The sequence below is a fragment of the Cydia fagiglandana genome, chromosome 8 (genome assembly GCF_963556715.1).
Source record: "Cydia fagiglandana chromosome 8, ilCydFagi1.1, whole genome shotgun sequence".
Taxonomy (NCBI): domain Eukaryota; kingdom Metazoa; phylum Arthropoda; class Insecta; order Lepidoptera; family Tortricidae; genus Cydia; species Cydia fagiglandana.
The window spans coordinates 3,819,614-3,840,701 of NC_085939.1; the positions used below are offsets into that span (position 1 = coordinate 3,819,614).

The 21,088-nt window shown below is 37.7% G+C and overlaps 1 non-coding gene across 1 annotated transcript; it reads left to right on the forward strand.

The window, feature by feature from the left end:
- Positions 1 to 6,277: 6,277 nt before the first annotated feature.
- Trnak-cuu (transfer RNA lysine (anticodon CUU)) lies at positions 6,278 to 6,357 on the forward strand. Its single transcript has one exon. It is a non-coding gene; the product is annotated as a tRNA-Lys (tRNA).
- The last annotated feature ends 14,731 nt before the right edge of the window (positions 6,358 to 21,088 follow it).

Below are 21,088 nucleotides of genomic sequence, written 5' to 3' on the forward strand. Positions count from 1 at the left end.
ATTATTGTTTTTTTCATTGGTGGGTCCAAATCTGGCGAATGTGATGTTAGGATGCTACGAAGTACCTACGCTAGTCACGACCCTATCAATGTAACAATCGCCAAACGCCAATTAAAAAGCACCTAACTAAATAAACATGTTTCGTTTGGGATAACAGATTCGGTATTTACCCCTAAATATTAAGAATATTACAATACAATATTTAGATACCTATTGCATTTATACTTAAAGGCATGCTAGCGTGGAATATGCGGACTTTTCCAGAATTGGTAGTTATTAATTAGATACTGTCAAATCACGAAAAATAACGATTTGGATCGGGATCGGGAAGTGAAGGAGAATGGTAGGCGCTTAGCTGACACCGGGCATCGGGCGCATTTCGTTTCCTACAAGAGAATAAGTACCTACTACTAATTAGTGAACTTGTATTGTAAAATCACATATTATTAGCCTGTATTTTATTATGCAAATAGGCCTCAGGTAATTCGAGCGTAAAATTGAGTTCGTAGGTAATTTGGCAGAATATAGTTACATTAAAAAAAATCAGTTTACCCGTTGACCACGTGCTGGTAAACGTCGTGTCGGGATGTACATATTAACCTGCTAAATCGAACAATGTGACGAATAAGCTATTCAATTGATACCGACCGCAACGTTATGTGAATATATCGATAGTCATATCAGTACTGATGACCAAAGTATATAACCTCCTAGATCCATGGGATCCATCTCCAGATCATATCATATGGGAACAGATCGTATATTTCTATGGACGACAGTTATTTGGCCACTGCTGCTGCCGTATGTATTTTGATATGCTGAACGACGCAGGACAATAGCTAAACCGTCTATTTAAGTACGTTACCAAATCGAACAATGTGATGATAGCTTCATATTGTTCGTATTGTTCAATTAAAAGCAACCGCACATATCGGTACAGTCAGCGTCAAATAGATAGTGACGGTCAAAGCAACCAAGTATCAGAACACATTTGTATGGCGATAAAGTTATGTTACGATTTACTAGGATATATTTGGCCACTGTGACCGTATATAGATACCGATGTATTTTCGATAGCGGTATCGATATTGAGATTAGTGTGCATAAGCCCTAATTGTCCTAGTTCGAGATCGCGCCACTAAATAGAGATTTGCGCGTAATCCGGCCGATACCACGGAATCCCATTCGGTTATACCTTTACACGAACGGCTAAATTAGCACTGACATTGTAATAGTTCTGTATGTTGGTTTTGTACTGTACTTCTATTAGGTATTTACTTACATATTGGTCGGTGATCCTTTGTATTTCCATGAAAAATATAGAACTCGGTTTCTGTATATTTGACACCTTCTTTCGTTAACTTCGAGCTCTGATGGTCTTCTGCGTAGGTAATAGGTACTAATTATTTTGTTCGTCTATTTGCCTCTCTATCGCTTGAATACGCAAGAGTGTTAGAGAGGAAGATGAGAAAATTTCGATTTTCGTGGGAGGTGGACCTTGCTTATTGTCCCGTATATAATGAGAGTGACTTAATATCTGTGTATGATTGTAAGATAGTACCTACAACAAGATGATGAGGTGAATAAAGAAAAAATAACATATTAATATAATAATAATACTATGTTAGATGCAGAAGGCGGTGATCTTGGACACGGCGGATAGTCCGCCGGTTCCTCTCTCTGCACCGGTAGCTTGGGCAGCGGAACAGCGGAGCAAGGGCTCCGCTGCTGGCGGAACCCTATAATAGGTTAGGTTTTTTATAATGTGTTTATATGTATATTTTTTCTTAGAAATTAAATGAAAAAAAATAATATGTACCCACCTTTGTCATGACAGGTCATGACAGACCTCTCAGCAATAGCCCAATCTTTTGGCCAGCCAAACTTCAACACCATAACCGATAGGTACTCTTCTCCACTTCTATTTACCCTACGCCAGCTGGGTCCGATTTATGGGTATCTATTTGTATCCGTGAATAGGTTCTAGCTGGTGTATTACATAACATCAAACTTGTCTTAAAGGGCCTGTGATATTGGCTTCGGCCCCATGCACACATGCCTCCCAAAGCAACAAAATTTTCAATAGATAACTCAGCGAATGAAGGAGTAGAAGTTGAAAGATTACAACGTCCCAGACTTGGGCAGGACGGGGCAAGTTCCTAAGTAGGTAATATTGTTTTAGTTAGTAAAATAGTGCGCGGGTGTCTGCCAACCAGTTTTGGCGGCGGCTCCGCGTATGATGTACGTTAATGTCACGTAGGAGATTATTTCTTGGCACTGAAACATGGCGTGCTTATACAATTGTTTCCTTAGCTATTTGCATCCGAGTCGTGTAAGTGTTGTAGTAAAACCGCGAACCCTTGGCACTATTATATTTGCTTCGGTTTCGTTTCCGTTTAGACGGTTAAGACGATGCTGCTTCTACCTAAAAACGTAGTACTCATTTCCTTTCTGTTCAGGAGCTATTATATAGTTAAAGAATAATAAAAACATACCAAAGGGCATAGCTATAGTTAGTTACAAAACATCTAATTTTTATTTTCCTTAATGTCAATATCCAAAGAGGATAATGGGGACTACATTTGTATGGTCCGACGTAACCGGTCGTCGTTTGGATCCTAGATTTTTTTTATATATCTAGGTAGTTTCTCTGTTTCCGTCCGGCCCCGATTTAGAATTTAATATCTACTGTCTGTTCAAAACGAAGCATTTTCCAATGCAGGTATTTGATTGTCCACAAATTGTCAAAGGCCAATATCGTATTGTACTCGGGCAAGATCCTAGGCAACCCTAGAAGTGCCCCAATTCGGAGTTTGCCTTCCACGTATGCATTAGGCACTCGACTCGTGCCAGTGCAGGTTTTATCGACCAATACCCCAACACTCGACACTTAAAGACTAGTGAAGTTTTATTGACTGTAAAATTGGAAAATAACTGAAACAATGTGAGCCGCTACGTGCGGTTGCAAAGGAGCGCTAGCCTGAATAAAATAAGTACAATGGAGGGAAAACTATTTTATTTACTCCTTAAAGTCAGGTAGGTATTCTCCGCGAACTCGTCTAAGTGCTACACTAAGAAAAAGAAAACAATTGTGTAAAGTTAAGTTCACGTCTTCCAGCGATTGAATTCGCTAACTTCAAAGTGTGTTATTTCTTTCAGGGGCAACTTTGTTGTTGCGAGGAACTGACACTTACGTAGACTTTATAAAGAACTCGTGCCGCGCGTGACGTTTGCCAGCTCTGCCCACTAAAGGAAATCTGTTATTTGCTAAGATCTGAAGTTTACAGACTGGATATCGTTGTTCGTAAACTGATTTCTGAACAAAAGCAGTTAACTTTAGCATTGACTGTGGGCGTATTTTCTTTGGATATTAGACGGAAAGCCAGTTCGTTACGGTGAACAGCGATCGTAAGGGTGAATCGAAAGTTTCCTTCATTTAGGAAGTTTCTTCAGGCCGAGCGGCGACCGCAGTCATAAACCAAAAACACAAAGGTTTTATGAGCTACATTAGGTTAATGGAAGCGATCAGACTTGCGGCAGCCATGTCTGACAAAGCTTTATTACTGATACACCTCGGGAGTCTATGGACATGTGCATGGTTCAATAATTAATTATATGTTTTGTCTGACAAGCGAACTATAACTTTGCAGACGGTTTTTTATGTATGTATAGTCGACGTCAAAGATATGTTTACGATTTTCACCTTGTTACAAAGTAATAAGGTGCAATAGTGTAAACATATTTTTGACGTCTACTGTACATACATAAGGGAAACCGAGAAGAGTTGACACTAGAAGAAAAAAATGGTTTCCAACCAGTTGAGGTGGTTTTACAGCCGTTAGGGTCATAATATTGCTAAAGAGTATATTATAAGTTACTGGACATTTTTTAAATTAAAATATATAGCTACTTAAATAAATTAAGAATGACTGGTCTACTAACATCAGTTTTAATTATTAATTGCTCATCAAAGCATCTTATAATAGTACATGTAGTTAACGTACTGAGGGAGGTAAGCGAAATTTTGTAAACGAGGTCTTATTAGTTCACGACCACCGCAGGACTACACAGCACACACAGCACGCGCAGCACGCGCGGCAGACTATTTGTATTGTACTTACTTACGAGTAATATTATCACTATCTATATAATAAACATAGTTTTATGTAAAGTCAACGTACAAAATCAAGGGAGAGAGAGCAAAAGGTCATTCGAATTCAGTATCATCCCCCGTTGTACCTACCCTCGACGCGACGGTAAGCATTTAACCGCTTTGTACCAAACATAGATGACCTATCTGTTAGAGGGAGCGAAAAGGGTGGTTTTAGTTTCTGAACAAAGGCTAAAGGTAACTATCTAATTACGACAGCATGCAGCATTAGAATTAAAACCAAGGAACATTCGAACGGTGCCGGGAGCAGCGATACTGTTGTAGCGTTGCCGTGGACGATATTACTGTCAATTTCACTTCACCTTATAACAAAGTCCTCCGCCGCATCTGTCTGTTTAATTGTGTATATGTATGTTCGCGATAAACTCAAAAACTACTGAACAGATTTTCATGCGGTTTTCACCTATCAATAGAGAACTTTTTGAGAAAGCTAGGTTACCTAGACCTTAGGTTTACCTACGTAATAATTTGTTAAGGTATTGTGTAATCCGTGCGAAGCCGGGACGGGTCGGTAGTACTTGATAAATCGAGTGACAGATTGAACGTTTCAATAGCAGCATTAATGTGGCAACGACCTCGACATAATTTTTACAAGGAGTGCGGAGTCTGTTGAAGTTAGTCTATAACACCAACAAACCCGTGTCGGATACGTATAGGACAGGCGAGCCGTTTTATTGGCGTCACTAATGACTTGCTAATTCAATTCCATGGACGCAGGCTGTGACGGCCGCAGCCGCCGGGTGATCTAGCTGTCGGAGCTGACGGTCTACCGCGTAAATCGACATTTTGTTATCTGCCTCTTTATTGCTCTTGCAGATTCGATAGAGACGCAAATAGACTAATAGAACGAAGTGGTTCGCGGTAGGCCCCTGATGGCAAATATAGCATCGACGATACCGGAAAACCTATTTAAAGGTTATACCTAAATACACATATTCACACACACACCCACACAGACAGAATATATACTTAAATTAAAGATAATAAATTTGGCCCAGATCGGTTGTTCTTTTAAATTTGCCGGACGCTACTTATTAGATATGTACAGTGGCTCTATAAAATGACGAATGCTTATAGTAATATAATATACTTACATTTGTAAATTAGATAAAACGCAATAATAAAATATATATAAGTACCTATGTAAAATATATAGATTCTTACAGAAGTCACAGCAGGCCGCTAAAATCCTTCCACCCAGCAAGGCAAAGAAGTTGTGATCCCAATTAAAAGTAGATAAGGTGTGAGTACTGCCAGCACGAATAGCATCCATTGTAAAACCAGTTGGAATATGGACCGTGTTACCCGGGAATACGGTATACACTTGAATGAGTTTTCCGATGTCGGTTACGGCTGGCTGGCAGATAGAAGTAAGTATATATTCGGGAAATATTCGCCGTGGCCCCGAGGGGGTGTTAGGGTAAACTCCTGCGAATTATAGGCACTTACGTTAAACGATTGCCCGCTAGGAATCTTGTTTCGTCACACTCGACAAACTGCACTATTTTAATGACGGTTCCTTGTCTCTTCACACAAAACTATGAGGTTCGAGAAATTCATGACGCAAAAGGTGGACAGAAAACCACCGCCACGGAGCCGTCAAGGAATAAATTAACCAGTTTTGAAATGTAGGTAAGTATTTATGTTTAACTTTGTTGTCGATATAAAAATTTTATTACAATAGATTTAGCTTATAATAGCATACGATGGCACGGAACACTAATCAGTAATCACCGTCGTCATTCAGGTTTGGCTATTTTTTTATTTCAAACATTTCTTTATGATTTTGCCGAAACAAATGAACATGCGAATATATTTTAATATTCAAATTATTTTCTGCGGTTGAACTGTCACAACGCAGTGTATCGTCTTTAACGCCGTGTTTCAGCTTATTAATCAAAATTCTTGCTCAGGTGTTGAACAAGTTCAATCAAGGAATATCCTCGCAAAGAACCGAGTGAAGCGTTAATTTTCTTAATGTATCTTGTTAAGGTGAGCCGGGGTCCCGTTCAGCTTCTGAATAAATTAAGGCTACATTAACTGAAGAAACACGGAAGCTGATTCTGTTTTAACAATTGGATATAGTTTTAATCTTAGTTTGATACGATCCGGCTAGCTCAGTCGGTACTCGGTAGAGCATGAGACTCTTAATCTCAGGGTCGTGGGTTCGGGCCCCACGTTGGGCGCCATTTGTTACGGGTAGAAGTCGTCGTGACCGCGGCGACGGGTCGAAGTAGTCGTGATCGTGGCTCACACTGATTGTGGTGCTGACGAAATGGAGTCAGGAGTAGTCCCATAAAGTAATTGGTAGTACCTACTTATTGTGCGTGAGATGCTTCATGACATTCAATGTCGTATCAAACTGAAATCAAAACCAAATAAAATGGTTGAAACAGAAACGGCCTCACGATTGCTCTCTTAGCTCCCTTTAATGAATTTATCCACACGCATGTACAGATTTTACGTTTAACACAATTAAGGCGTCCAGACGAGATGATCAAATCGACCGATTTGAGCAGAAAAGAAATTGTCGTTAATTTCCAATTTTAGTTTTATGGTGATATTTGACGGCTCAAAATTATAAAAAAATCCTTTAAACGCGAATAATAGAGTCACTAAATGGTATTCTTGCATCCGCACCTCCATTTTATCGGTAATATTGGTAATCGAAATCAGCGAGCCAAATTGGCGTTTGGACGCAAGGCCTAATTTGATCTTTAATCAGATTGGCGAAAAATTGTCTCATCTGGACTCCCATTAAGTTAACTCAGTAAAGATTCAGTAAACTTTTTGCATGAGAATACGGTACCTTCTATATACCTACCTAAGCCAATGAACTTTATTTAAGGAAAAATTTCGATTTATGCATTTGTAGTTTTATGTATAGTCAAGTCATACTAGTAGGTATCTATAATAATATGACCTTTTCGAAAATCGGACAGTCGGATTAAATAATAAAATAACCGATACATAACAAAAAGCAAAACTAAGATTTTTCCTCAAAATGATCAATCACGTTTCGACTTCCACAGTAACGTCCTTATAATCATTAGTATTTGGTTGAGTTAGCAAAAGCAAACACTGACCAAGAAATCATGAATCATCTAAAGCCAGCAATCCACCCGATGGCCAGTAAAAAGCGAAATGAACGAGATTATTTATGATCGAACGTTACTCAGCAATTCTGTGCTTCCGAGATTATGCTTGGAACTAGTGGAACTTGGTGTTTCCTAAATCGTAGCACGTATGCGTAGAGCAAACAGACGTGACAATTATTATGTTAACAGACAGGCGACGTACGAAGTAATAAGTAAAGCAACTTTACCATTTTTATTATAGGATTTATAGGTACAAAATGTAGCTAGTAGTAATTAAGTACCTAGTACCTATTTTAGTCTAACAAAGAATAAAACCGCATAAACGAAATATAAACGCCTCAATTATTGAGGCACAATTCGACAAGATACACCGTGTCTAGTCATGAAATTGTCAGCGCATATTTTGAATTATTTTATGTATTCGTTTTTTACCTGTGTCTGTAATTATCAAATTTCCTGTTATTCCGTTCGCCTTTTTGCCATGATTCGTATAATTTTGACACGTATATTATAAAGTTAAGGGTAGGTAGTTTGAAAAATAGCTAACTTTAAAAGCTTGCCTGTTTTACTGCAAGCTATAAAGGAAAATTTATGTCGGAAGTGCATATTAAAAACTATCTTCTAAGCAAATATGACAATGTTCCCAAGACATTTCTAGAAAAATAATGTTTCCGTGACATTGCTGCGTCCCAAGTTAATGTTGCGTGTAAAGTTACGGCCCAGTTCCACAACTGCACCCGCTAACTTCACGGTGGCGGTATGAGCTCCAGAAATTCATGACACGCGGCGTTAACGTACACTCACACAGACCACTTCGACTACTACGGTACCGGATCCATGCCCACCTAATATATTATTAATATTTTCTTTATTTATTAAATAAAAAAATAAGATTATAAATTGTAAGAAGAAGTCAACAAAATTTATCAAATAATTTATTGAATCATTGACGTATTAATACAGTGAAACCTGGTTGAGTGGGACCTGGGATAAGTGAGAAACCTTTATAGCTGGGACTCATGGTGCGGTCCCGACACTTTAGCACTGAATTACCTCTGTTAGTGAGATAAAACGAACCTTAGTGTTAATATTTATTTATTAAATAAAAAAATTAAGACTATAAATTGTAAGAAAAAGTCAACAAATTTTATCAAATAATTTATTGAATCATTGACGTATTAATAGTAGTTTTGGTTTAGAAAACAATTTTTCAAATTAACTGCTTTTGTAAAAAAGATAGATACTATTTAAAAAGTGGGCTTTGTTATGCATTACGTGGGGACATTGTAAACATCTTTACTATTGTATCTAAATGCACCATAATCTTATAATAAATACAATGTCGATTTAGATTTTTTATTCATTTGCTTTCCAAAGAATTACTGTCACAATTCATAATTAAAAAAAAATATATATTCCAAGAATAAGAAGTAAAACGTCCTAAAAATGTACAATAGAGTTTATTTTTAATTTAGTCTATGAAGGGTTAGAACGAAGCAAGAATGAGCATAGCGGAGACGATAAACGTTAATAAAATGAATTAATCATTGCCTTATCTTGTTCTTAAGATTTATTTATTTGAATTCGTGCCTGGAACTTAGCGTGGATTAGGGAGGGTGGATTTTCAAAGTACGATTTTTAGGTGTCACAGGCGTGTCACAAAATTGATATAAAAATTACTTCACACTAATGTTTATGCATTGAACACATATATAAATAGAGTGAGGTGTAGTAAAATTAACATCGTGACATTATTACCAGATGTTAGAAAATAAAATTGCGGTTTCCTTTAAAAGATGTACGTAGCATAACTTCACATAAGTATGTATGACTTAGGTAGCAACATTATTATTAGGATTATGTAGGTAGGTACATCATTAGAAATGTAATAAAATTTCGCATCAAAATTTATGCATTTTTTAGTGTTCCGTACAAAACTTTGTTTACGGAACACTATATGGGATCACTTCGGTCTTGCAAATCAGTTAAATACGTTTTTCTCAGAGACCGTTTGACATAGATACCTAAAATTTGGAACAGTTATAGCAATTACCACCACTCATATTGTAAATAAGTCAAAACTGCATATTTCTTATTAAAGGGGGAAATTTAGGGGGTTGAGAGGGGTAGGCTGAAACTTTTTTCATTTGTAAGAATAGTGTGGGGTACCATTAGAAAGCTTGCAAAAAATTGAGTCGATGGACTGATTTTGACTTCATTTTAGACTGCAATAGTTTCGTCAAAAAATGCATTTAAAGTTGCAAGTTTTCATACAAAAATTTTCACCTCTGTCCTGGCGATTTTCGCGAAAACTATAGCTAACAGGCAGCTGACCAGTCAATACCCAACTTAAAGAAGCATGGAGACGGCGGGAAAATTATCAGCTTAACTTTATCTTTATTAGTTTTTCAACTGCAGCTTGACCTTTGGTTGCTTAGGGCTAGCTAACTGATGCTTACACTGGTCAATTCATATTAGGCGAGAAACATCCTTAGTTAAAACTTTGGCATTGAAATTTATGACTTATGTCTTTGACACAAAGTTTAATTCTGCTTGCTTATTTTTGTGGGATATTTAATTTTATCTCAATAGCCTACTATAAGTATGAGAGAGATCTACAAAATACGACCTTATTATATCGCAAATAAGTTTCAATTTCGAACGGGCTTTCCAACCAATGGACTAGGCATCTCAAAAAACTGAAAAATTCAAATTAAGAATTCCGTTCTTGACTGTCGTTGTGTTTTTTTTTCCACGATAGGACACATAGAGTTAGTAAGGCGTATAGAGATAATAAAGTCATTTAATATTTATGAACAGCTTTGGCCTCATGTATAGATTTTATTGAGAGTATCTGATTCGTCGAAACAATATACACAATATTCCTTTTCATTAAGTACCTACCATTACATTTCTGTATTAATTGTATAATTATAATATCTATTAATTATATTCAGTACTTATGTATATTTTTGAACGGATCGGTGAGCAACAAGATTCAGGGCTATAACCGCGAAAATAGAAGTTCGCAATTTGCGAGCATTTTTCTCTGTCACTCTAATTACGCCTTCATTGGAGTAAAAGAGAAATATCCCCGCAAATTGCGAATTTCGGTTTTCGCGGTAGCCCCTCAGTCCTGTTACGAGAAAATAATTTTGGAAGACATTAATAGTATATGACAGTTAAATATCACAGTTTTTAGAAACAAAGGTAAAATTGACGAAATATTTAAAGTAAGCCGATCTTGTTTTTTAGCAGTTCTAAATAATATTAAAGTCTATATATATGGCATAGAACTAGAAACAAAATCAAATAAAAAATAATAATGAGTTCTAAATTCAAATTGAAGGAGTATACATTTAAGGTATTATAGGCCAAGCGCGCACCACGATATAATTTTTGCGACACGATTTTAGAATCGCGCTGTAATATATCGCAGAAAATTCACTGCGCGCACTGCGATGAAAAAGTCGACGATTTGTTCATTCTCAACATGGATTTCGTACCAGTCGCTTGTCATGAAACATGTCTTTAATATGCGATTGCTGTATGACTTTGAGCATTTATAACACAAAGGTGATCCCCGTCTATTTCCATAATTAAATGGTCAACATCTAGCGTCTCATTTTGAGACTCCATTGGAGATGCAGGTGCCGAGATGTTGGGGTTTGGAGAGCGAAATGCCGACTGAGATCCGGCCGGGGTGCGATTTTATTATCATAGTGCGCGCGGAGTTGTATGGCCCCACAACTCCGCATGCTGCATTTCACTTTGCGACAATCGCGTCGCGAACAATCGCGGAAAAATGTGACAAATCACAATTTTAAAATCGCTGCGATTTTTTTGTCGCATATGCGCGCACTAACATATAAGTAAACACATATCGCATAAAATTATCGCAGGACAAAAAATCGTGGTGCGCGCTTGGCCTTACTCTAAATTATTATAATACATCAAGCATTCGCGAGATGCTCGACTTCGGTATTCAAACACAAAGCAATAGTACAAGGATATAACTAAATGCAAAGGCCGAAGGAGCGATTCGAAGATCCAAAGCGTCCGACAGACGCGCGCCTCCCGTAACTTTTCCAAGTATTTTTAAGTACAAGTGTCTAAGTCGCAAGATCCAAAGGCTGAAGTCGCATTGGCCCGAAAGCCCGAAGCATCCAGGAGGTCAGTTCTAAACACAGGTAATTAATACAAGTGTCTAAATGCGAAGGCCGGAGGCCAAGCTCCGCGTAGGGCCGAAGGCCCGAAGCCTGCAAGATGTCAGTGGTTAAACACAGAACTGACAGCCTGGACTCTTCGGGCCTTCGGCCCTACGCGGAGCTCGGCCTTCGGCCTTCGCATTTAGATACTTATACTATTGTTCTGTGTTTAAGTACTAACATCCTGGACGCTTCGGGCCTTCGGCCCTACGCGGAGCTCGGCCTTCGGCTTTCGCATTTAGACACTTGTACTATTGTTCTGTGTTAAAGCACTGACATCCTGGACGCTTCGGGCTTTCGGGCTACACGGAGGTCGGCCTTTGGCCTTCACATTTAGACACTTGTACTATTGCTCTGTGCTAAAGCGATGACATTTTGCTAAAGCTCGGCCTTCGGCCTTCGCACTTAGACACTTTGTACTATTGTTCTGTGTGTGTAGTTGAATACGGTATCCTAAAAACAGGCAAACAACCTCTGTAAAATGTAACGATGCGAGCGGTACGGCTACCATCAGTTTGGCATTGACATAAACGCTACCGTGGGCGTGAACGTAATTTACTTTCTATGCATCTCGCTCGTACTGACATATTAGTGCGAAAGAGATATATATACCTATAGGAAGTAAATTACGTTCACGATATCGTTTATGTCAATGCCTAACTGATGGTAGCCGTACGGAACACTAAATGCCTCGAGCTATCTCGGACTTGGCCAAATTATTTTGTACAAAAAATGCTTTTTTAAAAGCAGGTCGACCATTCCGTCTTATTTTACACGTTCGGTTTGAATACGATATCTCTCAAATACCGTTTGTATTTAATTGGCCGAAAATACTAACGCCACTTTTGCGACCGTATACTTTTACGTCAGTTTTCTTTAGACAGAAAAATAAGTGGAAATGCATCTATAAGCAAAGTTTTAGTCCTCGTAAAACGCAATTTTTTAGATTTGCTTTTAAGCACGTAGAACGAATTTCTTAGTCTGATTATTTTTACTTTAATAACTCCCATGAATTTTATTTTTGTGTAGGTATACGAGTAGATAACACATAAAATATGCAAATGGTAATATTAAAAAAAAATCCATTGTCGTCACTTTGCAGGCGTCATTATCCTGGTATTATTTTCCAGGATAATTACAAACCTAGCAAAAATGCTATGGTTAAAATATGTATACCTAAACTGGGTACGAGTATGTATAAGTGCATCCAAAAGAGGGAAAAAACAAAAAGTCACTTGTTAATTTCCATATCTAGGTACGTTAATTATCATTTGACTGTCACTTGACTAAACCCCGCCGTATGCCGACATTTTACTAATATCACAAGGAAGGAAAGAGTTAATGACTGGTTGTGGAAATGTTTCTTCAAGCTAGTTTCGGACTTCTGACAAAAAAGGCATTTGAGCCAACAAAACAATGGCGAACACATTACTCTTTCTTTTTACTTCCTTTTAGGTTTATGAGTTGGTCTAACTCTTCACGCCTTGACCGTTAGGTAATTGCGGTATGAGAATGCTCCCACCTGTCTTTTGCAATGCCAAAAAAGACTGAAATAAGAATAACTAAATGCTATTCAACTATTTAAATGAGTTTAATGATTAACTCATCTCATAAACAAAACAATATTTAAATAAGGGAATTGTGATGCTGTGAGAGAAATCTAAATACATATGTGAAACAAACAACTTCATTTATTGAAATTACTTTGTCGATAAAGTAACTATCGAAAGGCGCATAGTGTACTTACACTGGTGCATAGATAGAATATTAAGTAATGATACCAGACAACGAATGTGGTCCATCTTGAAGCATTCTGACGCCGAAGAAACTCATCATGGAAATAGGTTTTAGTCGGAGTTCCTCGGGGCCACAATATAGCCGTAAGCCCGGAGTCGACATTTTTACGTGAACATTGTCACCGTTATAAATACTGGAGAAGGCACTTTCCCGTCGACCCGCTTTTTGTTGATTGCGAAATTCACATCGCAAACCTCACTTGGTCGTTCATTTTGAAGAAAAATAACTTTATTTTCAAAATTTTATAGTCTATTTTTAGCATTCGGTTAATTAATACTGCTCATTCAAAGTAAGTCGGTCGATTAAACCATTTCGATAGCAAGATTTGAAAAATGCGAAACATTCAATCAAGAATTCATTGAACCATTCTTCCAGATTATCCCGGTTACGCTCGGATATTTTTAATGCGGCCTGTGGGACGCATAAAGTGAAATATTTAAAGTGGATGACAATATTTTAGGAAGAATAGCTTTATTTTTAAAATTGAGAGTCGTCATAAATCGCACCCTGCAGCAATAACGCAGGGCGCCGGGATGCGCACTGAATTTAAAACGCGCCATGTTACAGCGGTTCACTTACTGTTTTTTGAATAACTTATTAATGCTGTCGAACCGTCCTCTCAGTCTGCCGTGAGACATGATTCAAATTGCCTAGTTTTTAATTACCAAGTTGTAGTTATTATTTTATTAAAGAATGCTGGCCAAGTGCAAGCACATGGAGCATTTCATACCTTCACATACATATTTTTTAATAAGTAGCACCATGTAGATATATCCACAACACCCATTCATTTCATTTACAAAAACGGTGCACCAGAGCGGTTGTCGAATAGGTAACTTTCTATGAAAAAAGTAAAGCTATCTGTAAGTACAATATAGTTTTTCATCACCAAAATTTAGCTAATCTTTATAGTATTTTAATTATCTCTAATGCCCAGCCTGTTTTATTAAAATACTTACCTACATAAATCCAAGTTTATGAAGCTTGTCGTCACCTGTAACCTCGGTTTCGCCGAGCGATCGGTTCGTTAACGCTGACCTTAAGGGACACACCACAAATGTCACACCTCCTCCCAGCGGGCGGATATGTTAATATCCCGTGAAATAGTTTAGACAGTCTATCAGCAAGCTCAAGGCAATTAAAACCCGACACAGAATCCCATCGTAAAAAGCACAAGATTTGTGGCAGGTAGATATAAAGGTAGATTTATGTTCTAATTAGTCGTTCTACGAGTGCAGACCTGCGTAAAACGAATTTATGCGACCGCGCTGTTTGTCCAAATTGTTTCACATGATTTAGACGCGACAGGTAACTGCGGATTTTGTATGTAAATACCTATCTATCTGGAAATTAAGAGTCGTCATATATTTTTACTGTAATAAAATTTCCTTTGTCACAGTTTTGCGCTCGCATTCATGCTCTTTGTAAATCGAGCTAAAATTTCTATTCACTGTACCATAAACATTTCGATCCGTATTACAGATATGATGGTCTTATCTACGCGACACCGTGATAAAACTGTGTCCATCACTTTCTATCCCACGGTGTTAAAAAGTGACAGCTATTTGATCACGTGGATAAAGATGGATAGAGCCATCCATAATACGCCGGCAGGTACCTTACGATTACCTAATCGTGATTATAAAACTGCTATTTGTAAAGTCGGCATAGGTGTACAATAGTTTTCAGACCGAGACCTAGGTTCGGGCTACGGACTGCCAACACACAAGCCTGCGATAGCTAAAAAACGTAGCAAATACGTACAACCATTATCAATTCACACTCTGTGGCTTGCAACAAAAGACGCGGTCATGGAAGCGTTTTTACTATCTCCTTTGCCAGCACCGAAACAATGCCCTTCTGTAGTCGCTGACAGCGGACCGTTAACTCCACACGTACATAAGAAAATGAAACGATATATATTATAAAAATCGTACAAAGTCGTTTTGTCATAAGCATTGTTTTAGCGTAAAACAGCGCACCGCTAGCCGTGGCAATGGCAATTCGACATAAATCAATATGATCTAAGTATGTACATAGTTATAAACTTCATTCGTTCTCCATTTCGCCTAAAATTGTCTATCCTAAATTTTGGGAAGGAGTGTGCGTGGTTAAAATGTTAAAAAAGTTGGCTGAGTGCAGACTTTTGCGCTTTTATTAAGAGTGCGATATCTTAAGTCAATTATAAATAAAGTTAAGGTTTTAACAGCCTCTACATAAATAGTTCTCTTGTGTTTATCCTTAAGAACATTTCGAGAAAATTTGTAATTAAGTTTAATCGAGTCTTTCTAAGTTACAAAAAGTTAGCTTTTGGATGTCTTACGGGTTGAGAACTTTTGCATTAATTAGTAATCTATTTATACTGCCGTATTCGAACTTTAAGATATTCACAAGAATTCTACACGTACTAGATCCATTCTAGATACGTTATAGTTTAGATATCAACTAGTTAGTACTCTTTTGCAGCGCAATTCGGGCAACTAATGTCACTTTTACGTTAGATAGAGTAAGATATCTATTAGATGTGAATTGGATCTCTAAGTCATATCCTGTGGAAATCGTTCGAGTATCTCCAGAATCGCGCAAATGTCAAATTTGACAGGTTAGATCTTAAACATATCGTTATCGCATCTTGGTGATGTCTAAAAGATATCTAATAGATGTCTATTTCAAACTCCGAATCGGGCCTATAGTCTGGACTCTGGAGGTCCCAAATCCGGCACCTCATAAAAAGTTATGTCCCCACTTAGGTATAAAGGGCAATTAAAAATAGATTCGGCTGGGTAAGGTCAGTCAGGCGTCAGCCCCGGTAAAACGACTTCTTTATAAATTAGCAAGCTATTTATAGACATAAAATGTTATTTCAATGTATTCATTCTTCCTTACTTTGTCCTCCATAATGTCACCTAGCATTAATATGGGTTAGTCTTTGAACTGTAGTTTAGCATCTATATTAAATTTGTAGTAGTACCTAAACCTACATACCTACAGGAGTGGGATTTGACATGTATTTTACCTACTAATATTAAGCGCTAAAAATATACAAATTTAATAACACCACGGTTTGGATCCATGGGTCGTATTGGGTAGTAGTAGAGGACTCTATTTAAGTGTTAAGTACAGTACACAGTCGCTGTGGCCGAAATCGGTCAGGGGAGAGCACAGTAGGTACCTATAGTTGATATTATGAACTTGAGCTATTAAAATGTTATTTTTTATATGAAATCACCTCTTAAAACGCGAGATTACCATAACTATGTACTTAGGTAACTATTTGTTTTCTTTTCGTTACAGATATTTTCGCAAAATGTACTTGACTCAGCAGCTCATACTAATGACTAAATTATACTTCTTTTATTATAATTTTATTGATTAATAAGTCAAATTCGCCGATTATACGTTTGTACACCGAAAACCACCACAGTACAAACAGCTATATCTACTCTTAACTGTCCATCGGTGGACCTATGCCTTTTGTAAGGTTTACGAACTGTCAGTTAACAGTGGGGGCGATGGTACACCTTTGCTGATTAGTCGCTAATCATAATTAGCTTAGAGGATATAACCAATGGAGACGCCATGTCTAAAATTTTCGGTACAAAATAGTCTGCCGTTTTTTGCGGGGGAGGGGCACATCAAATGTATAGGTACGTCATATCAGATAAACGTCAGTCCATACATATGGTTGACATGTGGTTGACCATTGGCCGCCTATTTTCGACAGAGGGGAACGCCTGTTAATGGCGGCTCCATTGTTAATTACTCCAAGATGATTAGGTACTTAGTTTCGTCAACTGAGTGCCATAACATGTGTGTAACACGGGATCCAGATGTGGTTGAATGTATCCTAGTATCTAGCCAGGAATCTGTTTTGAAGTTAAATTAACAAAGTTTGACAAGCGGTCCGCCTCGAACTAGTGCCTTCGCCAGCAATAATTCCGCGACGGGAAGACAATCAGCAGAGGCAAGTAATGACTTGCAGTGCAAGCCTTTTTGTTCGACAGAGCACATGGCCGGGCCGGCAAAACGTCCGAGTTTTCAATTACCTGCGGCTGAAAAAGAACTTAGATTGTAATCAATAGTTACATTACTAGAAAGGGAACTGACGGTCCAGTATGATTTTAAAAGAACCTATACGAATATACGATTAAAATGGATTAGGTTAACTGGAAGAGATCCCTCACAGGGTTCGCTTTCTACCTTTATTTCTGTAAGTATTATGTAAACCTGTGGTGTCTACAATAAAGTGAAGACTAATACTTCTACTACGGTTTTACAACTCGAGCATAAATACTCATTTTATCCTTGATTTAAATCGATAAATTGCGTCGGATTTTGGGTTACTTTATTCACTTATCGTATAGCCTACTAATTTTCATACTAAGTACCTATGTGCATTTAATGCGTTGCAAGACTTGCAATAGTCAAATACCTACGTGTATAAAGTTATTTTCAGGCAAATTGTGGTGACTGATAATGATTTTTGTTATTAACCTACCTATTTATTCACACAAAATTTGTGTCACATTATAAATTGATACCTAGGTACGTTGAGTTTGATCATTAAATAAGCCAGCCTAAGAGAACGTTGTGCCATTAGCGACGGTTTAACTGCATTTGTCTCAATTTAGCATAGGTATTTAAAGAGCGAAATTTTAGCTTTAGCGTCAGCTCATCATAGTCAAATTATAAAATTTTTTTATCAATTATATATCATTTGAATTCTGCGATAAATTTAGCATTGTACATTTATATGTATGTATGTACAAATATTTATTTATGTTATCATAATAAATAAATATTAAATTTATTTATGTTATCATAAATTGATATTTGGGGACAATCTTACACAAATCGATCTAGCCCCAAACTAAGCAAAGCTTGTACTATACTTGTACCTATATAAATGGGTAAACCAATTTTTTTTTCTCATCCAGAAACAAACAGTCATACATGTTTTATGGTCAGTCTTACATATTATCATACATACAATTTCCCGTGGTACAATACATATTTATATACCTAAATTCCTTACCGACAACATCCTAAATTATCATACCACCCATTTCCAACTTGACCTTAGTCTTATATGATTGAAGTTACGAATTACTTGTTTTAACTTGACATTCAGGCAGTCTACTTCAATTTCGTTTAAAGGTTAAAAAATAGCCACTTAAATTAATTTCTTTTTTCAGGGAAAAATACTCTCCTAAAAGTCCTAACCTCACTTCATACTAATTAGATATTGCAGAAGTCGAAATTGTATTAAGCCCAACATTATACTTACTTATAGACTTTTAGATATCCTATTTTATTGGATAAGTACCTAGTTATTTAAAACAACCCGTTTGACATTTTACTCCGGCTTCAGTTTACTTGTTGTGTAAAATTAAAGGTAAACAAGATCATTCGTGATATTTTATCCGTAAACTTTTATATCCCCGTTGAATCGTGTTTAAGACATGGAGCTTTTGAATGTTAAAAACATCGTTTTCTATTTTAAAGTCATATAATAGCAGGTTGTAAAATTGCCTGTGTTTGCAAGCCGGTCACGGCACGTTGGACGCGGTGGGCGAAGTATTTGCGGCGAGTAACGAGCCAGCCGCGCGTCGCCGCCGTGCCCCGCCGCCCCGGCACAGGTGCTCAGCCGAGTCGCCGATTGCTTCCTTCCTCTAATGAAATACTTTTCCCAAGGCACTCCACGTTGCTTCTTAAATTGATACCGGAGCTTATCCTCAAAGCGGCGATTCGGCCAGCCCTTAATTGAACTGCTCGTATTATCTCTACAAATCGTTTGAGACCGCCGGAGGCACCACGACTCCGCGCCGCGAGCCGTTTAGGAGTGTTGCGAATGTGTTACAACCTACATCGGCGCGGGCCGTAGTATTAATTTCGACCCAAGTTCTCAGGACACCGACAGGCTTATAAGATTAGAATAATTTTCTCATTCCGAGGAGTCCCCGCGAGCGCAACCAGCGGTTTAATTAAAACTAACAGTTGTCTCACACAGTCTTATCCGGCAATTTGCGAGGTATTACAGGACGAACTTTGTCCACAAATTATCTTGACTCCATTTAACAGAACGGTTATGTTAATACGAGGTTGCCGAATATAGAAGAATATTTCGGGGGCGCTACGTCATTTTAAAGGGTTATTAATTTTAAATTTTTAATAGTTCAGTAATTGCTGTATAGTAATTTGCAGTTTCATGACGTGCCGGAGAGGCCATCATTAAACCTGAGCGCGAATGAGCTTTTTATGGCCATAATAACACTTATAAATGTTGGAACGAACTTACACTCGCTTTACAGCTGTTTATGATGGCGTCCCTAAAATTAATGCATCCATCAAATATTTAATTTGCTCCAATGACGGCGCACAACTGGAGCATATACCGGAGCGTAACTCGAAAAATATTTTGCTATATTTTACCTGCTAAATTTATAAACTGTATACCTTGATTGTATAACCGACTGATATATAATATACCATTGGGCGCGAAGTTTGATAATTGAATAATTAATTACAAATGGAGGAGTAAGTGAGGATGTAATTAGTATAGTGGAGCTAAGTATATGGAAGCTTAATACTAACTAAATGAATAAACTAGAATGTTCTCGATATAATTATTGTTTTACCAAAACTAAAACAGTCATACTCTCCTCTAAATTCCAGATATAATTTAATTATAATTATCTGTATATTTTTCAGAAATTTAGTCACTCCGTTTAAAAACAACGAAAATAATGTGCCACAATCTAGTCGCCTTAAAGTCCCTCCGCTGTGTCCGAATAAAATCTGGCTGTCTTCATGCATATACAATTCACTCGGCGCCGCATGAAATATCATGTGACACAAATCGCAGCGAATGAATCCAGAAGGCTGATGTCAGCCCTATCCCCCCTGTATCGGCGGCGCCCTTTATCTTTACTATGAAATAAAGGAAAAGTACCACTTTCTCTGCAATATCTTATGCGTATGAGTGCTTATGAAATATGAATTCTATCTCGCAAAACATATTATTTCGTTATAACAGAAAATATTGCTACACGTTTCAGAGTAATATGGGATATGACTTTCTTTATAAGCAAAAATATAAACGTGAGGATCACGGCTGTCGTATAGATACAGTTACGAATTCGTTGTACAGTGAAAGATGACGAGAGAAATTTGGAAAGAATAATAAAATTATAACTATAATACCTACTTACCTATCTATTTGCCACAACTTCTTCTATTTTGTACTAGGTAATACCTATGCAGTAAATAATTTGTTGTCGCAGTCATATGTTCAACATAATTAATTCAGTTTAGTGATTGTAAATAAGCTTATTATTTTATATGGATTTTATTTAGTTATTTAAGTTGTTAAAAAGTTACAAGGTAAACGTCCTATGCTATCAAATTAGATTATTTCGAAGAATTAATTCCCAGCAAGCTAGAAATCGTTTTAGTGCATTCATTTGGCCCTAAATGCGTGCAATTAGAGTGTGCTCAATCCCAGGAGGTGCGCATAAATTTTAATACACATACACGTACATATTCACTTACTATGTGCCTCATAATAAGGCTCATAGTCACCCAAAGGGCAATGAAGAGGGCGATGCTGGGAGTCTCTGGGAACTGGGGGCTGGGAATGAGGAGGAAATGAGGCCATCCGCAGCAGAACCAAAGTAACCGACGTAGCCCTCCGAATCGCTAAACTTAAGTGGCAGTGGGCGGGGCACATTGCCCGTAGAACCGATGGCCATTGGGGTGGAAAGGTTTTCGAGTGGCGACCACGTACCGGAAGGCGCAGCGTGGGTAGACCCCCC